This window comes from Oryctolagus cuniculus, chromosome 7 (assembly GCF_051225735.1).
Source record: "Oryctolagus cuniculus isolate XC-2025 breed Fujian yellow rabbit chromosome 7, ASM5122573v1, whole genome shotgun sequence".
NCBI classification, from domain to species: domain Eukaryota; kingdom Metazoa; phylum Chordata; class Mammalia; order Lagomorpha; family Leporidae; genus Oryctolagus; species Oryctolagus cuniculus.
The window spans coordinates 6,603,826-6,625,511 of record NC_142873.1 but is presented as its reverse complement, the minus strand read 5'-3'; the positions used below and the strand labels follow the sequence as shown (position 1 = coordinate 6,625,511).

Sequence of the window (21,686 nt, the reverse complement as noted above, 5' to 3'; positions counted from 1 at the left end):
TGACACGGGATTCCTTCTCTGGATTTCTTGTGAGCTCTGTGTGACCTTTGGGAAAATACTTAACTTTGAACTCTTGCTGTCTTTTTAATGGGAGTGTGATGTTTATACCAGTGCAGGATGGGGCATCTGTGAAATGAAGGCAGGATCTCTAAGTTCCTTTGTAGCACTGTGACCGCATGTTTTGTGGGATATGAGATTTGGTCTTTGGATTCTGTGACGGAGTCTGATGCGGTGGCATAAAGGAGGAGGAGAAGGGAGATAGCTGAGGGCCCAGGCCATCGAGAACAGGAAAACAGGGACTGAGCTTTTTCCTTAAAATCATGATACTTCTTCTTTGTGGAGTCCCAAATGAAGAGGTTTTTGAATGGGAGAATTAACCTCAAACTATAGAGGCTAAGTTTCCAAAGAATGAAGCTTTTTAAGGTATTTTATTTTATTTATTTATTTATTTAGAGAGAAAGGCAGAAGAGAGAGAGAGAGAGCTTCCATCTACTGACTTATTCCCTAAATGCCTACAGCAGCTGTGGCTGTCCAGGTCAAAGGCAGGAGCTGAGAAGTCAGTGCCACGTGGGTGGCAGGTACCCAAGCATTTGAGCCATCATCTGCTGCCTCCCAGGGTGTGCATTAGCAGGAAGTCTGACCCAGGCACTTCAATATGGGATATAGGTATTCTAGGCAGTATCTTAGCAGCTAGGGAAAATGCCTACTTGCCTATTCCTTTAAGACATTTTAGTAATGATTCACAGTTAAAGGATGTGTAGGCCGAAACCTACTTTCCCCAGCACCTTTCTTGGTGGCTGTCCCACACCCCATGCCGTCTTTTTTCTGGGGCCCGAGAAGGATACCAGCTCCCTCATCCAGCGTGTGTCATTGTCTACAGTCAGAATACACTCTCAGACATTCAAACCACTCTTCCCTTGTTTTATAAAAAGTCCAACCTTTATACGCTTAATGTCATTTAGTCCTGGTTTCATTTCCTGAATCTTTGTGTTGCTCTCTCTTCCTGGATCTCATGTTCAATGCTGCCAGTTTCTTTGTCCCTGCAGGTGCAGACAAATTAGCATAAAGAGTAAGTTGCAAAATTGGAGAACAGCAAATTTGATTTCAAAAGCCATTTCAGATTGAGGTCCATTTGGTGGCATTAGGAGCAAAACTAATAAACAAACCAGATTTTTTTCTACTCAAATTGATTTTTTTACATGACAGTATCCCTTTAGAAGTAGAATATTTTATCAAATTCTGATTTTAGCTGTCATGTACAGTGGGTTTTTTGTTTCCTTTCTCATTATTGCTGACTGTTAAGTTATGTGGGTTGGCAAAGGAAAACCCTTTCTTTTATAATAAAAAAGAAAGTCTTGCCTTTGAAGCTTCATTATCTGCCTGTGTCTTCGTGACCTCGTAGACGTGGCCGACTGGGATTTGACATTCATGCTGTCATGACTCCCATTTTGCAGATGGAAAAAAAATTGCGAGGAAGCTTCAGGTCAGTACCTGTGCTTTGGAAAGACACCATGGTGAAGACATCTGGGCTCTGCTTTACTCGCTCGTCATCTGGAGGGTTTTTGGTGGTTTCTCTCATATAGATGGAATATATTTACCTGTTGGCTATTTTTTTTTAGCCAGAAAGGGACATCACTGATACACTCCGAGGAGGCCCTCTCATGAGGGGTCACAACAGAGAATTCTCTAAGATTCCAGATGTTCTGGAAGGTGTTCACTTCTCAGTGCACAGGCTCCTGTGATTACAAGGCACGGCCGCTCACTTAAGTTCTCATGGGAGGGATCCTCATTAGGATGCAAGCGTGCCAGTGAGAGGCAGCAACCTAACAGGAGTGAAGACACAGGAGCTGTGCACCTGCTACATCGCAGGGCAAGTGGACCCAGATCCAGGACAGCTGGGGCTCGCTGGCAGGGCTGCGGGATCCCCTGTGTTGTCCTGCACTGCTGTGCTGCGTCTCCTCCCATACATACGCTCCTCCTCTGCTCCACCCTCGCCTGGCGTTTCCATCTGTGCCCTATTTCTTATCTTTGTCCCAGAGCTTTTGCTTGCTCCTCTTTTTTTTTTCTTCCTATTTCCTCATCTCTCTGACTTGAAGTGGCCCTTATGGCCCAGACTCCCCATCTGGCATTTACTATGCATCTCCCTGAGCTCTGCTTCTGCTGATTGATGCCTCATTTGTTGCATATCCCCGATTTCAAATCCCTAAGAGTGAGAATCTGGTTGGCTCATCTTTCTGTGCTGAGCCATGGTGTGCTTCACTGCTCAGTCAAGAGATGAGCTGCCCTTGGGTACGGTGCCCACCCTGAGGGGGTCAAGTGGAAGGAGGGGTATCATAAAGTACTGGCTGTAGGGGCCAGCACTATGGCATAGTGGGTAAAGCTGCCACCTGTAGTGCCAGCATCCCATATGGGTGCCGGTTCGGGTCCCAGCTGCTCCACTTCCGATCCAGCTCTCTGCTGTGGCCTGGGAAAGCAGTAGAAGATGGCCCAAGTCCTTGGGTCCCTTCACCCACATGGGAGATCCGGCTCCTGGCTCCTGGATTCGGATCGGCTCAGATCCGGCCCTTGTGGCCATCTGGGGAGTGAACCAGTGGATGAAAGACCTCTCTCTCTCTCTCTCTCTCTCCCTCCCTCCCTCTCCTTCTGCCTCTGCTGTTCTGTAATTCTGCCTTTCAAATAATAACTAAATAAATCTTTAAAAAAAAAGAAAAGAAAGTACTGGCTGTGTGAGGAGAGAGCAGCTTCCACTGGAAAGTGTGGAGAGAAGGCACTAGGCTTGACACATCCGATGTGCTGCCTACCTGTCTTTCCTAAACCTTGCTAATGCCATTCTCACCCTGCTGTCGTCTGGCAGCCCCTGAGGAACAATTGGAAATTAATTCCTAGGAACCAAAATACTTTCAAGGTCAGAAAAGGAGAAATCATTACAGAGACCATAACCACAGATACTGAATTAAGAGCTTTCCATTTATTACTTCATTTTCTGCTCACAACAGCTTTATAAAGTGAATGTTACAATCCTTGTTGGGCTTAAATAACCTGTTCAAGACCAACTGGTATAAAATGGAACACATAGCACTTAAACCAGATCTAACTCCTTCCAAGAGCATGCCCGACAATTGTACTCCTGCAGTGTCTAATTCGGTATCTTTTTTTTTTTTCATGGAAAATGCACTTATCATTTTATTTTTTTTTATCTTTTATTTAAGGAATATAAATTTCCAAAGTACGACTCATGGGTTACAATGGCTTTCCCCCCCATACCGTCCCTCCCACCCACCACCCTCCCCTTTCCCACTCCCTCTCCCCTTCCATTCACATCAAGATTCATTTTCGATTATCTTAATATACAGAAGATCAGCTTAGTATACATTAAGTAGGGATTTCAACAGTTTGCTCCCACACAGAAACATAAAGTGAAAAATAATAGATGATTTTTTTTAAATGATGATGAAATCAGATCAGACCTATTGTCATGTTTAATCCCAGTGAGAGTCAAGTTGGGAATTGATAATTTCTTTTTTTTTTTTTTTTTTTTTACAGAAGATCAGTTTAGTATGCATTAAGTAAAGATTTCAATCGTTTGCACCCCCATAGAAACACAAAGTGAAATATACTGTTTGAGTACTCGTTATAGCATTAAGCCTCAGTGTACAGCACATTAAGGACATTCGGTATCTTTAACTGGCGTTTTCTTCACCTGAGTGAGATTCAGCATCTCCGAAATGAGCTGATTGGAGCGTGAGGGAAGGCTTCCTGAAGCCGGTACCGGGATGGGGGGTCCCTTGGTGAGGCTATGGGGACTTGTCCCCACGAGGGGTTAGGTGGGCATAGGGGAATGAGCTCCCCAATGTCGGCATGACGGAAGTGCTTCACCTCCCCAAGGTGGTTTCACTCCCAGCACAAGTGCACTTGTTGGGCAGAAACCTTCTGTGACTTATATTAACACAGATCCATTATTAATATGACAACTATGCACACCTGCAGACTTAATTGCTTCAATTTTCTTGAGTCACTGATAGGTTTATGGGTTGCCTCAATTCCAGTAAAACTGAAGCAATCTAGGTTGGGCGAGAAAGTCTTCCTCCGATCAATCTCATGAGCAGATCCAGTTCCCAGCCTGATGACAGACTTTCTTTCCAGACAGGGCAATTAAAGAAGCAGAGCCAGCCACTTTTTAAAGTCCCCTCATCTCTGTTTCATCATCTATAACACAGTCGCAGGAATGCCAGATGGGAAGCATCTCCCCTTCTCCCCTTCTCCTCTCCTGCGTGGTGCACGTTTCCGTTTGCTTCTGTGAGCATGGTGGCTGAGGGGAGGGGTTTCTATTGCACTTTACGGAACCCTCACCTAAGATCTATAGGCTTTCTTGGGATGAGGCAAGAGCTTTTCCCCACCATCTGGGTCCAGCTTTTCAGAATGAAACAAAGATAGCACAAAGTCAGATACCACCCTTCCCTTAAATGGCTAAGACAGGCTCTATCAAAGGAAGCAATCCACCTAGTACTTGCTTGGGAAGAGTAGAAGTTTTTTAAATATAAAGCAAATGTTTTCGAACACAGCAAGGACTTGGAAAAGCTTAAAAGATTATTAATCGACTGTGTATAAGACCATGAACAGTAGATAGAAATTATTTGACCAAAATAGATGTTTATGATCATCTGGGATCTAAGAGGTCCTCGAAAGATATGTAGAAAATGTGACAGTCAGAAAATCACAAAATTCTTTCATGATTGTAGTGGGGAAACAGAAAAGTAACTGCTGGGATTAATTTTCTCTGTTTTTATTGACAAAATTATAAAATTCCACCAAGTATGTTACTTCTTAAATTGAAGAACTGAAACAAATAATACTGAGTGCTAAGAAGACCCCAAATCAGGTAATTAAATAAAAATGGTTCAATTACTGATGCTGCAAAGAATACACCAGTGCCTACCACATAATTTGAGAGGTGGAGTTGGGGAAGGTATCAGGGCATGTAGTTCAATCTTACCAGCAAATGTCCCTGTTTGTATGGTTTCTGCCACCCTGTTGGGGGTTGCCTAGTGGAGATCTGTAAGTACTTCATCTGTCATTGAACCTGACATGAGTGAAAGAAGGGTATGGCACAGTGGTAAAGGGTGTATGGTGATAGTGAGCATACATAAAGGGAAATCAAATCCAAATGATCAAAAAATTTTTTAAAATCAAAATGATCAGTGTTCTGTAGAGTGTGCCATATGTACTGATCAAGCAGATTGACTCATATCTTCAAAAGTTTTGATAGTTTCTACCTTTAGAGTATGTTATTCTTGGGATAGACATTTGGTGCACTGGTTAAGATGACTCTTTTAAATGTTCTATTTAAGGTTTACAAATTTCATTATTTCATATATACAGCAGATTCAGGAACATAGCGGTACTTTCTACTCTTGGGAATGCCTGGGTTTGAGTCCTGTCTCTACCCTGATTCTAGCCTCCAGCTGATGCGCACTTGGAAGGCATCAGATGATGATGGCTCAAATAATTGGGTTCCTGCCAACAATATGAGAGACCTAGTTGAGGTCATGTATGCTGGCTTTTGCCTAAGTTAAACTAGGCATTGTTTAGGGTGTTTGGGGAGTGAACCATTGGATGGGTCATCTCTCCTTCTCTCTCTGAGTGTGTATACAATCTGCTTTTCAAACAATTAAAACAAATATGTTTTAAAGTACATTTTTAAAAAGATTATTTATTTATTTGAAAGGCAAAGTTACAGAAGAGAGGGAGAGGCAGAGAGAGAAGGAGAGGCAGAGAGAGAGATCTTCCATCCACTGGTTCACTCCCCAAATGGTCACAAAGGCCAGGACTGTGCCAGGCTGAAGCCAGGAGTCTGGAACTTCATCCAGATGTCCCACATGGGTGCAGGTGCCCAAGCACTTGGGCCATCTTCCTCTGCTTTCCCAGGCACATTTGCAGGGAGCTGGATCAGAAGTGGAGCACCAGAACTAGAACAGGTGCCCATAAGGGCTGCAGGCACTGAGGCAGCATAGTAACCTGTTGTGCCACGGCACCGGCCTCTTAAATACACTTTTATTAAATGCTGAGTTATCACCATATTTGTTGAGCATAAGGCTTCAATTATGAAAGCAGTAAAATTAACAGAGTTTATAAATGATTTTGATGACACTGAACTTTATGTACTAGAAAGTAAAGTTGATGGAGACAGACTATAAGACAATCGTAAGAATCTATGGTAGAGGGCAGAAAAGAGGGAGACGATTTTCATGTGATCACCTTCAAGGCAATGAGCTCACAGATAAAAATTAGCTGTTGTTATAAAATACAAGGATCTTTCATACCATTGATGATTCAGGCAAATAACTTAGAGCTCATTAAAATCACTCTGAAAACATCGACCCAATATGATGTTATGGGGGACGCGGGAAACACAACAGTAGTCTACACTTAATAGGGAACGGTATGGATTTTTTAATACAGGAATAAAATAAATTATTCTTTTCACTAATTTTAATGATAGTAATAACTATAGCTCATATTTCTCAGCATGTGTTTTCACTTTAACTGCCCTGTGATGTAGATATTTATGTTATCTCCACTTTTGGAAAGATGGAGAAATTGAGACATGATTTCAAGGGTAGTGAGTATAAAACCTTGCCTCAGATTTTGGTTTTCTCATCTTATAATCCTTTTTACTTCTGCAGTGCTCAACCACTCCACTCCAGGGAGTGCATTTAATGAGCCAGAGAAGTGCACAGAAAGTTGGTTGTCATGGTCAGTAGGAAGTAGGTACGGTTCTATGAAGGTAGAATAAAATCCCTGACACATCCTGGATGCCAAAGTCAAGTAGGGAAGACAGGAATATAACTAAGTTTCCTGACACGTGGCAAAGATGAAGAGACGCATGTGAGCCATGTTTACCACTTAAAGTGTCTGTGACCTTGTCCACCAAGTAGTCAACTGCTAGGATTGCAAGGTCTAGATTTGAAACCCAAAGAGGTGAGTTTAGTGCAAAGGAAAGGCAGTGCAACTTCATCCAATATTTATTACTCACGTGGAATTCATTTCCCTAGGTGTGGCACAGTCAGAAAATATTGATGTAAGTAAGACAAAAAATGATATTGAATAGTTTTTGAATGAAAGGCACAGATTCTCTTGCTAGGAAGCAGAGGTTACCCTCAGTTTTGAGGTTGAAGCCAGGGAGGACAAGTGTGCCCTAGCATAGCTGCTTCCAGCTCCATGCAGCTTTGGTCACGGGAGGAAGAGTAGGTGGAGACACTGTCTATGCTGTACAGCTGGCCCCAGGTTCCTGTCTTGGTGTCCTGACATCAGTTGTCAATGCCCTGCAGTTACCATCATTGTGTTCAGTCTAGCTTATTTAAAAGCCTACACTTGTGTTCCTTAGGAGTGTCCTCTTCCTCATCAAAGGCAGAAAACACAGTGACTTATTTATTTATTTATTTATTTATTTTGCAAAACTCACAGCAGTGTGATGATCAGTGCAGTGAAGGGACACAGCAACAAGGCAGGCACAAGGAGTGATGCCAGCCAGAAAGGAGTACAGAATGACATACAGGCTTCCCCTGTGCCCAAATACACCCTTCCCTTGGCATGCACGGCTCCTGTTTCCTACCTGTGTTCTGTATTTCCTTCATGTGAGAAAAGAGACAGGGTCATGATGAGGAAAAGTCCTGTACATGTGTGCTCTTCCCTGTTGAGCAGCCATGCACCTTCGCAATCCAAGTCACCTTGTGCTCTTTGGAAATCATTCACCCAGCAGGGCTTTAAATGGCTACATCAACATTTCCATGGGGAGAGTTGTCAGGTCGTTTGGAGGTTTCCTTGACCCCTTCTGCAAAGAGCACTTATAAAAATCAGCCTCTAGAAATGGGCCCACCCCACGGCAGCGTCAAGAGTCTGCAGATCAGTAACCGGGAACAAGCACTGAGCAGATTGGGAGCTCCAGGGGAGCCTGTCATTGGGAAATCACGTCAAATTGTCGTCTGATTTGTACACTCGTGTGAATTGGTTAATAACTCAATTTCATTCTCAGGTCTATAAGCCCAAACCCTTCAAACTCCTGACAGTGCTTACTATTGATGTATATTTCTGCATATCTAATTTATTAAGCTGAAATACAAGCAGAGTAGCTCGTGATTTCTCGGTGTAAATAAATATCACTTTGGTAGGCAGTATGGTCTGGCAGAAAGAGCACTGTGTGGAGAGTTAGGAAGCTGAATCTGGAACATGCATCTCCTTAGGTCTAACCCTTAAACTTGTCACGTACCCTCCTCGGCCTTTCAGTTTCTACTTCTAGAAAGAAAGGACCACATAGGTCTGATGAATGAAAGGGGAGTCTTGTAAGAAAGACCTTTTGCCCATGAGAGTCTCACAGGCATGGAAAGCCATGACATGGTGGCAAAAAACAATCTAAATGAAAGATCCTGGTGAACAAGACCCCAGCAGAAGGAACAGGCCATCAAGGAGAGAGGCGCCTTTCTCTGAAGGGAGGAAGGAACCTCCACTGTGATACGGCCTTGACTAAACAAGTTCAGAGTCGGTGAACTCAAGGGGCTTCCATAGCCTAGACAGCTCATAGCAAGAGTCTCGGGTGATTGCTGATGTCATAAATAAGAGTGCCAATTGTTAAATCAACAACGGGAGTCACTGGGTACATGTTCCCCACGTAGGATCTCTGTCCTTAATATGTTTGACTATGAAACTCAAAAACAACACTACTAGTCGAACAATACCCTATACCTTGTGCGGTTGTGTGAGTGCAGCCTGTTGAAATCCTTGCTTAGTATATACTAAGTTGATCTTCAGTATATGAAGGTAATTGAAAATGAAACTCGATGAAGGGTGGGATGGGAGAGGGAGAGGAGGAGGGGAGGGCCATGGGAGGGAGGGAGGTTGGGGGGAGAGCCACAACAATACAAAAGTTGCACTTTGTAAATTCACATTTATTAAATAAAAAAACTATATAACAAACAAAAAAAAGAACTTAATATTTTACCCTTTTAGTATTTTTTATGTTCTACTTAAAACTATTGGTTGAACTCTGTAATTAATACACAATTACTCTTAGGTGTTTAATTAATGCTATAACTAGTACTCAAATAGTATTTTACACTTTGTGTTTCTATGTGGGTGCAAACTGTTGAAATCTTTACTTATTATATGCTAAATTGATCTTCTGTATATAAAGATAATTGAAAATTAATCTTGATGTGAATGGAAGGGAAGAGGGAGTGGGAGAGGGGAGTGTTGTGGGTGGGAGGGAGGTTATGGGGGGGGGGGGAGCTATTGTAATCCATAAGCTGTACTTTGGAAATTTATGTTCATTAAATAAAATTTAAAAAAAAAAGACCTTTTGGGGCCGGCACCGTGGCTCACTTGGTTAATCCTCCACCTTTCAGTGCCGGCATCCCATATGGGCGCCAGGTTCTAGTCCCAACTGTTCCTCTTCTAGTCCAGCTCTCTGCTGTGGCCTGGGAGGACAGTGGAGGATGGTCCAAACACTTGGGCCCTTGCATCCGCATGAGAGACCAGGAAAAGGCACCTGGCTCCTGGCTTTGGATTGGTGCAGCTCTGGCCATGGCAGCCATTTGGAGAGTGAACCAACGGAAGGAAGACCTTTCTCTCTCTCTCTCACTGTCTATAACTCTACCTGTCAAATAATAATAATAAAAAGAGCTTTTCAGTTTGCACGGTGGTGATAGTGATCATGGTTTTGGTCGTGTGCTTGTGTCTGTGGAATCCCTCCACTTTCTCAAATACCTAAGATTGCTACCACATCCCATCTTCATTTTGAAGGAACTTGAGTTCCAGTCCCAAATATGGCACTGCAGACCACTGGAAGCCAACATGACTAAAATCAGAGAATTTCAGAATGCGAGAGGCTTTGAGGTCACTTAGCCCCCTTTCCTGGAGAAGGCTATGGTTTAGAGAGAAGAGCCTGCAGAAATGACCGGCCCTCTAAGCTCTGGGCTCCCGAGCTGCGTGTTGGAGTGCGTGTGAAGAGGCGGTGCTCAGGGTCGGTGGGAAGCCTCTTTCCCCAGGGTGAAGTCGAGAACGGAAGATTCCACTGGAGCGCAATACCTCTCAGTGTTTGCGATCCTTGGTTTCTACACGGATTAGTCTGCACAGGATTCAGTTTACCACTAAAGGATTTGCTTCTTCCCTCCTCCTGGCACACGTCACCACTCCCAAATCCCTCTGAAGGACCTGCCCATTTAAATTCATGAGTGACTTGCTGAGTGCCTGTCAGTTTCTCTAAGGCGGGGCTTGCAAGCCTGTCTCCAATGACATGGACAGCAGGCCGGTCCCCTGGGAGGCCCCTATGGCCAAGTCTTCAAGAGAGTTATGGTGCACTTTTATCAGAGACATCTAGAGGGTTTTCAGTTTTCTAACAAGCACTTACAGAAATGCCCAACTATGCTGTGGCCTAGATTCTTCGGCTGCAACAGAGCTGATTCCTGGACGAAGCGTTCCTGGACCTAGGAAGACTTAAGCAGCTGGAGCCATTTGAAGATACCAGTTGCTTAGTTCTGTCAAAAATTGTTGCTCAGTTTTAGGATGTATGTAAGTGATAATAATGACAGCAACAAATACCATGTTAATAATGTTGATGACGATGCTATCGATGTTTGTTGGCATTCATTAGATGCCAGATACTTCTGAGCACTTTGGTTTTGGTATCTCGAGGCTGAGATCTGCACAGTGAGGGGATGGGAGTTTAGACAGTGAGAAGAAATGGTGGCATTAAAACAGGTAGACCTGGAAATTCTCCCTCCCCTCAATTCTAGTACTTACTAATTGGGGGGAGTAGGTCTGTGCTCCTGAAACTCAAACTCCTTGTCTGTATAACATGGATATCACTGTCCACAATGAAGAGTTGTTAAGGGTTAAAGTAGCTCACAAATTTTGGAAGAGCTTTCTAACAGAACCAGCACATAATGGGTACATCATTATCTGCTCAGTTGAATCATAGATGATAAGAACAGAAAGACAAGTAGATGAGGACTAATTAGAAATGGAGATGAATCAAGACAGTTTAGGGCAAGAAATAGGCTATTCTCCTTTTGTAAGTCATTTACAGGTGATGTCTTGTCATTACCTGCTCCTTTTTCTATCCATTTCATAAGACAAGAGCCCTAGAGGGGGACTCAACGGAAAGCATTCAAGGTCAGAGAATTATAGCAAATACTAAACTCTTTGCTAGTGAAAGGCTAGCACTATGAGAGAGAGTTGAGAGTGAACAGAGCTCTCACTGGGTCTAGTAGGCAGTTTCCTTATGATCACTCTGCAGGCAGTATTTCAGCTTCCCCAGACCTAGGCGTCCAGGCTGCTTCCAAAGCCGCACTGCAAGACAGTAGCCCCCAAGGTCTCCAAGCTTGTCAGAATTCCAGCTGTGAAACCTCAGGTTTCAAAAGGACTTGTTCTCATGACAATGTGCGAACTGATCTGTAAATGCATACTTTAACATGACGAGTGTAAATATTTTTACACATGGTACTTGATGTCAGATTTTGTTAAACAAGTGCCGTTATCTCAATCTACAGAGGTCAGTAGGGTTGCAATGGAGAACAGAACTAGATATTCGCAAAACAACCTTTGTACCAGTACAGCTGCAGCTCAGATAACCCTGCCTTTTTCAAAGAGCTCTGGGCTTTTTCTTCCCCTTTCAAATGAGATTTTAATGAGTATCATGTGGATAAACTCTTTGCAGAGGTTTGAAAAGATCCAGAGAAGCACGGTGGTAGGAACAAGCAAACCATTTTGGAGGAAATCACAAGCCATTTGAATGCCTCCTCATCTCTCTGGTTGTGTCGGAACCTTTTGGCTGCATTTCCCCCCACAGGAATGTTTTCATCTCCATGGCTAGGTAAATAGGATGTTCATGTAGTTGCTCGATTGCTGTTCATGCCAGCACAGAGTCGCGTGGAGTGACCTACTTCCAGCCGCATCCATAGAAAGCCTCGCTGCTTTCCATCAAGGCTGATTTTAAAAGCCACCCTTTGCTGCCCACGCTCCCACCCTCAGCAGCCCCCAGAGACTACATACTATCAACTATGCAGGGTCCTTATTTTCTTTCTCTCCTCTCCCCTGCTTCCTGTGTTGCTTCATTTTAGCCCATCTTAAATGGAGGAGTGGGTGTGTGGGCAGCATTAGAGGAAGTTAGCATTCCAGATTTTTTAGAACATAGTTCTATAAAGGGATATTGGAAGGCTGCTGGAGTGCTAACTTGCAGTGTTTTCGTACCTAGACTATATTTATCCACATAGCCGATCAAAGGTTAATAACACATTGGAAATCCTCTGGAAGCATCTACATGTGGACGAATCTTTCTTCTTGGGCACCATTTGTTGAGTTGTCAATGGGTAACTCTCATGAGTTTTGATACAATCATTCCACACTCTGTTGATTGAAGGGCTGGGCCAAGAGGAAGCATTCCAAATTCCAGTAGGAAAGTTTGCTTTGCAAAACATCCACAGAAACTTTTATCTAGTTGGCATACAGAACTATAGTCAGCCTGTCCCTGACCCAAGCACCGTGTCAGGTTTTGTGATGTTGAATAGTAGAGTTACAACTGGAGAGTATCTGGAGACCTCCTGGTCCCATCGTTTGAAGACAAGAAGAGTAAATTTCAGAGAGATTACAGCAGTTCCACCCTCCAAGCTCCCTGTCCAGTGGTCTCTCTAATCTGCTGCTCCATTGCTCATCCCAGGATCATTGTTGCCTTGAGGCTCTGTTTTGCCACTGAAGGCAGACAGCCCCACACAGGGGAAAAGAAATTTGGCTATTCTTTGCCTGGTTACAAGTGGGAATTTCTATTCCAAATCTCAAAGAGTTAGTTACTTGAAAAAGAAACCTCCTGTGCTTCTGTGGGGTGAGAAGCTTTGACAATTGTAAGCTATTTCCTCTAAAACTTTTGCTGTCCCTTATCCCTTGCTCAAGGCTTTGTGGAGGGACAGAAAGGAGAATGAGATTTTTTAAAAAAGATTTTATTTATTTGAGAGGTAAAGTTACAGATAGTGAGAGGGAGAGACAGAGAGAAAGGTCTGCCATCCATTGGTTCACTCCCCAAACAGCCATAATGGCCAGAGCTGTGCTGATCTAAAGCCAAGAACCAGGAGCTTCTTTTGGGTCTCCTACATAGGTGCAGGGGCCCAAGGACTTGGGCCATCTTCTACTGCTTTCCCAGGCCACAGCAGAGAGCTGGATCGGAAGAGGAGCAGCCGGGACTAGAACTGGCATCCATATGCGATGTCAGCACTACAGGCAGAGGATTAACCCAGTAAGCCACAGCGCCAGCCCTGAAGAATGAGGTGCTAAACAACTCCATGTGAGTCAAATACAGGAACCTCAATGAGAGTTCCACTCCCATTTGGGCTCTAAATATCTGCACAAAAGAATTTCCCGGCTGTGCTGTCTCCCATTTTGTTGTTCACTTGGCCAGGCACAAACTTCAGCAAAACCATCAGTGCTCCTGGCATCGGTGGTGGATAGAATTCAGGCACAGCTGGGTGTCCTGTTCCCTGCGGCTCTTACCCTGGGATGTGGGATCGCATCACTTCAGAACTCCACACCAGATGGTTGCCATGGCAAGAGGTGTGGAGACCTGGCCAGCTCAGCCCAGGGGCGATTGTTCCTCTGACCAGTCTCATTTCCTCACTTGCCTTGCTTTTTCCTCTGCATCTCTCCTCTGTTTTTGTCCTCGTCTTTCTTCACAGATGGTCAGCACATTAATGTGCCGCTGTCATTATGTTTATGAAACAAGTTGGGGTCTTCGGAGGCTGCTCTTCCAAAACCATTAAAGACTTGGGTCATATCCGCCACCAGGATGCAGCCTCGCAGGATAATTAGTGGTCCCCTACTGTTATTAACCCCTGACTTCAGCAGGTTGTTTTCTTACAAGGGTGTTGAAAGTTAATACTACTGTTAATAGTTCCAGTCCAAAGACCATAATGAAACCATGTGGGAAACCACATTGACCATCAATATCTTTCAAAGCCTGATATTAGAGGGTGGAAAAAGGAAAGTGAAAAAGAACAGAGGAAAAGGGGGTAATGCTATCACAGGCCTATCTTTGACGATCTTAATGATAGTATCTGATATACAAGACACATTTGGTATTCTCAGTTTCGGATGGTTGGCTTATCACTGCTGAAGCTGTGAGATTCATCTTCATCTCACAGGGAAACTTGGAATGGTCACTTAAGATAGCATAGGGTGACGGTGTGGCTAGATTCTATTTTTAGAGATGTCCTCTTTCCCTTGTAACTCTTTCATAAAGGACCTAAGAGTATTCATAGTGATACATGTAATAAAATTGAAAAACAACTAAACAAGACTAATATTCCATGGGCCCACCAACTCCCCTACAAATACGGATCTTCACATCTCTTTTATTTATTTGGAAGTCAGAGAGGGAGAGAGTCCCTGTCTGCTAATTCACTTTCCAAATGCCTGAAATGGCCAGGAGTGGATGGAGCTAAAGCCAGGAGTTAGGAATACCATGCAGATTTCCAGTGTGGCTGGCAAGAACCAAATTACTCTTGCTATCACTGCTGCCTCCCGGCTTCTGAATTAGCCAGAAGCTGGAGTAAGGATCTAGAGCCAGGAATCAAATCCAGGCACTCTGATATGGTACAGGAGCATCTTAACTGCTAGGCCAAACGTCTGCTCCCACAGAAGTACACTACATTTGTGCCCCAGTTGATCTATTCTTTTTAAAAATCTGCACTTGGGACCCCCTTCTGAAGTGGTCCTAAGATTATCAACAAGTAGGAAAATTCTGACCTAAGTTAGGTCTTTCGATCATCAGTAATGGCCATCAGGGGGTATCATCTTCAACAGTGAATGACTATGGGGTCAGTTCACTGAGCCCCCTTCACATGAGGTGGATGATTGACAAGTTAATGCTCCCTCCACCGTGACCTTAGCAACCAGAGCAACCTCATTACTGCTCAGCTGGATTCAGCTTGAAACTCAGACTGGCTGGGAGTGAAGAGGGTCCCAGAATGCCAGGGTTTCTCCCAGCTACTCCGTGCAGTTCAGTGAATTAAAGGATCCTTGAGAATGTCCCCAGTTGGAGTCCATATTTGAATTTAAATGATCAAATTACTTGAGAGAGGGCAAAATGAAACTTGCCCTCAATGAGATTATCTTTTGGGGAAACTGATTCTGATATGATGTGTTTTCTTGGCAGTTCAATGCAGGGACTGCCAGCAGAAAGGCTCAGAGAAGGAGAAAGAAGTGCGAAAGGAAGAGGAAGTTGTAGTGGCTGCAAGGGACATTTCTATACCAAAGTTTTGGGTGTCCTAAGCTGACTCCACGAAGAGACTACCAGCTCATGGCTCACAAGCTAACATTAGAACAATGACTAAGGCTAATTTAAAATAATTTCATCTCATACTCCTTCCCCCTGCCTTTCACCACTCCAGGTTATTCCCTATTGTGACTTGTCCTGCCCAAGGACCCATCATTCCATTCCTTTATTGCATGAAGAAGTGCTAAGCTTTCTTTTTTAGAAACCACATCTCGGTGCCAGCGTGGATGAGAGTCTTTCTTACCAGCCTGAAGTCCAGTGTGACGATGGCCCTGGGTGTCTGGAAGGCCCTGTTCATTCTAAAATGTTCCACTACATGCACAGGGAAAGCAAGGGTGGACAGCAGGTGCAATTCAAGGAAAAGCTTCATCTTGCATGGGACATCAAACTTATCGTCTTTATAGGTGGAAAAATCATGGCAGGTAAAAGCCACAGAGTCATCTTGCAGCTCATCTGCAGTCAAACCTTGTTCAGAAGAGAAGATTCAAAGCAAGGTAATCTGTCCGGCAACTCGGATCATACCTGGGCCTCTAGTCCCTGTTCACTGTTCAGGTCCCTGTTGCACATAGGACCAGAATCACAGTGAGATCCTGCTTGGGTCTTCTTTGTCTGCCATTCTCCTTCTGGGTCTCTCTAATCATTCTAAATCTTGGCTTAGTTCATTCTCCTGCTTAATAAGACCTAAATCAACTCTGGCTCTGAACTCCTTAAACTGGCATTCACAACTTTCACGGTTCACACCCATGTGCACATTTAGCCTGGGCCCTCCCTTATTCCTCTCCATGTCCTCTCCCCACAGCTTAGCCAGGCCTCCTGTGGGTCTGAACGCAGGCACCCTCCTCCTGTGGGTCTGAACGCAGGCGTCCTCCTTCTGCTCCTTTGCACAGACTGTTCTCTTCCTCTGGACTTGGCTCCAACATTGTCCCCATTTTATTTCTTCCCATCAGTCATGCCCAGCCAAGTTCCACCCTCTCACTCACTGCTATAATGTTCAGTGGTTGTGTTCATGGCCATGTCTTAGGTTTGCTACCAGATACAAACTCCTTGGGAGAGGGACCATGAAGCACATTTGCTGAATGAGGGAAGTATAATGTGCTGCAAAAGGATTTATTCCATATCAGAATAAACACTACCCTGGTTTCTGTGGATTCCAGTAGTTCCAGAATTTGGGGAGGGGTTGAGAGGTTTGAGGCTCTTGAAAATGAAGAAAGGAAGCCATGCCTGTGTGGATGTCTCAGCTTCACATCTGAAGACGGTATTGGAGTCCTTGCCGTCTGTGGTAATTTGAGATGGTTGTGTAGGAGTCTGTGGGCACTTATTTCATTCAGTAGATTGTGTAAGGGTTCTGTCTGGACCTCACTGGCAACCCCCAAGTGGCCTTGGGCTGGAACTATGATTTTAGCCCTTCTCAGATTTGCTCCTTTGTAGTCTCATGGCTGGCTTGCATCGATTAAAAAAAAAGTCTGGGGGCTGATGCCGTGGTTCACTTGGTTAATCCTCCGCCTGTGGCACCGACATCCCATATGGGCGCCGGGTTCTAGTCCTGGTTGCTCCTCTTCCAGTCCAGCTCTCTGCTGTGGCCCGGGAGGGCAGTGGAGGATGGCCCAAGTGTTTGGGCTCCTGCACTCACATGGGAGACCAGGAAGAAGTACCTGGCTCCTGGCTTCAGATTGGTGCAGCGCCAGCTGTAGCGGCCATTTGGGGAGTGAACCAGCGGAAGGAAGACCTTTCTCTCTGTCTCTCTCTCTCACTGTCTATGACTCTATCTGTCAAATAAAAAAAATAAAAGCCTGAGCACCTCCTCTTCTTGACACATTCTACTGACATCCAGATCAGGCAATCATGTTGATGTCCCAAGCTCTGATGTCAGTCTTTTCGGTGAAGAAATCTATGAGACACTTCCTGTTTCCTCTGTGGTTTGTCACTGGTTGACCCAGGCTAGAGATAGCATAACTAAGCAAGTCCTTGGTTTACTTATTTACTTATTTTAGCTCTTCCATGTCAGATCCTGCCACGAGAGGGGAAAACACAAGGGAAAAACCTGTTATTTCATAATCAGTTTTGAAAGTAAAAAGTACCCTCTTTCCCTCACGCCTTGCCTTCTCTGATGAGCCTCATCGAGACAGGATCTTGATCTCACCACCCACAGGGATGGGCCTGAGTAGCCACAGAGAGCTTGGGAGGGTTGGCCTGGAAGCCCATGCCAGAGACTCTGTGCTCTCAGTCCAGCTCCCAAGGAGCACCTTGACAACATCGCTACTGCACCTTTTCTTTCCTTGGTGCCATCACTCCTGGGACCCTGGAGCAGAATATCTTCCCTCTCATCAAATGGTTTGGGCTGCTGTTGAGTTTCAGGATGCTTTTTAAAAAAATATGTATGTATTTATTTATTTGAAAGGCAAAGCAACATAGACAGAGAAATACACACAGAGATATTCCATCTGCTGGTTTACTCCTCAGATGGCCACAACAGCCAGAGCTGAGCCCGGCTGAAATCAGAAGTCAGGAACTCTATCTTCATTTCCCACGTAGGTGGCAGGGGCCAAAGCACTTGTGCCATGTTCTCCTGCCTTCTTAGGTGCATTTGCAGGGACCAGGATCAGAAGTGGAGCAGCCAGGCCTCAAACAAGTGCTCTGGAATGGGGTGCTGGTGTTGTAAGCTGCAGTTTAACAACTGTGCCACAACACCAGTGGAACATCTTTTGGAGCTGATGAAAATATTCTGGCACTTTACAGTGGTGATGGTTGCAAAACTTTGTAAATATATGAAAAACAACTGGATTATATGCTTTGAAATGGTGAGCTTTTTGGTGCATGAATTTAATCCAATTTTATTTATTTTTTAAAGTTTATTAATTTATTTGAAATGCAGAATGACAGAGAAAGAGAGAGAGATAAAGAAAGAGAAAGAAAGAAAGAAAGAGAGAAAGAAAGAGAGAAAGAGAGAGAGAGAAAAGGAAGGGAGGGAGGGAGGGAGGGAGAGAGGGAGGGAGAAAGGAAGGAAGAGAGAGAGAGAGAGAGTTAGAGAGAGAGAGAGAGAGAGAGAGATCTTATATTTGCTAGATCAGTCTCCAAAAGGCCACAGTAAGAACTGGGCCAGGCTAAAGCTAGGAGGCTTGAATTGCACCCAGGTCCCCCATATGACTGACAGAGGTCCAAGTACTTGGACTTTCCCTCACTGCCTTTCCATGCACATTGTCGGGGAGCTGGACTGGAAGCAGAGCAGCCAGTACTTGGGCCAGCATTCTTATATTTGATGCTGGTATCCCAAGCAGTGGTTTAATGGGATGTAACACAGTGTCTGCCCCCCTATATATCAATTCTTTCTTGAAATGCAGATTTATATATCTATATCTATCTATACATAAAAAGAGAGAGAGGGAGAAGTGGGGGAGAGGGAGAGAGATATCTTCCTTTTGTTGGCTCACTCCCCACACGGCTGCAACTGCTAGGACTGGGCCAGGTCAAAGCCAGGATCCAGGAACCAAGAGTTTCTTTTAGGTCGCCCATGTGGGTGGCAGGGGCACAAACACTTAGTCAATCCTCCGCTGCTTTCCCAGACACATTAGCAGGGAGCTGGATCAGAAGTGGAGCAGCCGGGACACAAGGTGACACCCACATGAGATGCCAGTGTCATAGGTGGCGGCTCAATCCACTAGGCAACTATGTTGGTTCCAATATATCAATTCTAAAACAAACTATGAGATATTAAGACCTCATTGAAAAAATGAAAATACTGTAGCATAAAAGCTCCTGAAAGACCAGATGGCTTTTCTGCTCAAGTGCTTCCTCTCTCAGTCCATGCTCTGAGGTCCTGCTGTCTGGAGTGTGTGTTAGTGTGGAGGGGACCTAATCTTTCATCCATCTCAGTCCCTGTTCTGTGTCATGTTGAGATGACCTGGGTTCCGTAATCCCTCATCTTTACTTCCATAGTTAAAACAGAGCTGAAGAGCCTGGCCTACTTGATGAGGATCTCCTGGGGAATTAAAAAAAAATGTAAAATAAAATGTAAAATAAAAAAATGTTAAGAGATGTGACGGTATGGGGGTGTTAGACCTGCTGCATAGTTACAGGGTTCTTCATGGCATCCAGACATGTGTGGAATAAATAAATAAGTGCCTCGGAGTGGGCAAGGGGAGGAGGCTAGGTGTGTGCTGCCCTGAGTGATTTAATGACACCGTGCAGTGCTCCGTTAGGCGTTGGGAGAGCTTGGATTTGATGCCTGCGAGGACAGGAGGCAGAGTCTGGTTTCCTTCCACTGCAGTGACAGGGCAGGGACTTACAGAGGAGGGGCTGTTTCCAGGGGCATCCTTTTGTGCTTTGATGGGGAGGCCTGAGGAGTGACTGGAAGGGTAAGTGCCCATGGGGTTTGTGGTTTCTGGGCGTGCCTGAAGAGTTGCCTGCCCACTGCTGCTCCCAGCGCACACCTGATGGTTCTTCCCCACCTGGGAATCTGGAAGCCTCCTGAGAGGAAGGGTGGACTTGGCGAGCCAGTATCACCGTCTCATGTGGGGCTGTGCCTGGGGAAACCAAGCCTGGGCAGGGGATCTTCTGTTTCCGCTCCCTCTGCTCACTGCAGCTTTCTGAGCCCTGGGGCGGGTCACATACCAGACCACGGACAGAGGCGAGGTGGACGAGCCCTGTGCGTGAAGAGGGAGAGGGGCTCCAGCGAATTGGAGCTCTGGTGACCTGGTCTTTGCTGCCTTCTCACCTTCCTCACTCTCTCTAGCTGACCCTTTGCCCTGGCCTCTGTGACTGTAGGGACAACTGGGAGGACCCTGTCCGTGTGTTTCAGGAGCAGGCTACTGGCCTGGGACAGAACAAAGCTTTCTCACCAGCTTACTCGCAGAGGATCAGCCCGGAGTCTCCCTCCTTCTCGTCCGTATTCTCCTTCTAGTGCCTCAGCATCCTGTCTCCACTTTTCTGCCTACGGAAAGGAAGAGCTCTCGTTCTTCCAAGCTCAATGCCAGTATCACCTCCCTCCAAGAAGGCTACTTTCCTCCGCTCTCACACCCTCTACCCAGGCAAGATTAATCACCTCTTCTGGGTTCCCACACAGCATTGTTGTGCACCTGCTGTGAGACTTACCCCTTTACTCATGGTGGGCTCTTTGCAGAATTTGTTGAGCTCCTCATGTAGATCAGAAACTGAGTGCCTAGAACAGTGCCTGGTGCATAGTATATGTCTACTGAGTGCCCGTTGAATAAATGAATGGGTCAATGAATAGCATTTGCTCACTCCCACAGATAGTGAAAGATATTTATAAACTCCATAAATATTTAAATTTGCTTTCCTCTTTATGGTTGTGATACTTGATGAGGATGCATTCTAAATGTGTCTATTAAATCTTTTTTATGTCGTCAGAATTTTTTTTTTTTTGGTCAAAGGTGATAAATTTTGAGAGAAATAATGCCTTTAAAAACATAGAGCTTTATTAAGCAATGATTTGTTAATGGTGTTCAAAAGAATGCTAGTTCCCTGGTGTGCTAATATTCTTAAGGAAGAAACGGCCCGAGGACCAAATGATGTTTGGAAAAGCCTGGGTCAACCATTTTTCTCTATTCTGGGGTGTCTCCAAGCTTTGAGATGTGACAGCGATACACAGTACATTTCTGCAACATTAGCTTTGCGCCTATTACAGCGTAAAGGGCACAGGAGGTTTTGGGTATTTTGTTATAAATTCATTGATGATGGTTCAGTGCCTTGATCTAGATCCCTGGGAAGCAGGTAGGAGGTAGGTGTTTGTGTCTGTGAGAAGGGCTCAATTCTTCACTACTCTCTTCATGTTTACCACCTCGGCTTGGAGAAACAGAAGAGAAAAATTAGAGGAATTACAACGTTACCTGCCACAGAAAGTTATCAAACATCTCCAGTGGACTATGCAGCGAATGACTGCGGTTTTAGGAATAGCCTGTCAGCCCCAGTTGCTCGGCAGTAACCTCCCAGGACTATTCCATAAATGCCAGTTCTGTGCACAGTAATTACCAGCTCTCTCCTTGGGAGATTCTCGGTGTGTCTACGAGTGATTGCTAGGGGGACTCACACTTCCAAATTTCAAAGAGGCAAACAACCTTGCATTTACCTTGGAGGGTTATCAGCTATTCAAACTGTGCCTCGTAAAGGGTGCTATTGATCACAGAAATAGAGGTAGAACTTGAATTTTCACCGTGGTGTTTTTCTCAATGGGTGAGAGCCTGGCTCACTAGAGTTACGGTGGGAAAACATACGGGGGATAATTCTCTTCCCAGGATCTCTCGCTTCCTTGAGATTTGGAGTAACAGTCATTCTGACCTAAGTCTAATTGGACCCCCCCCCTTTTTTTTTGCCTTCTAATGAAAAGTGCTATTTTGCAGCAATGGCTAGGAGGAAGATG

At 44.8% G+C, this 21,686-nt stretch overlaps 1 protein-coding gene across 5 annotated transcripts in view; it reads left to right on the top strand.

Moving 5' to 3' along the window:
* ASTN1 (astrotactin 1) overlaps window positions 1-21,686 on the top strand; it is a 340,316-nt gene that overhangs the window by 95,159 nt on the left and 223,471 nt on the right. The gene's annotated exons all lie outside the window — the stretch shown is intronic.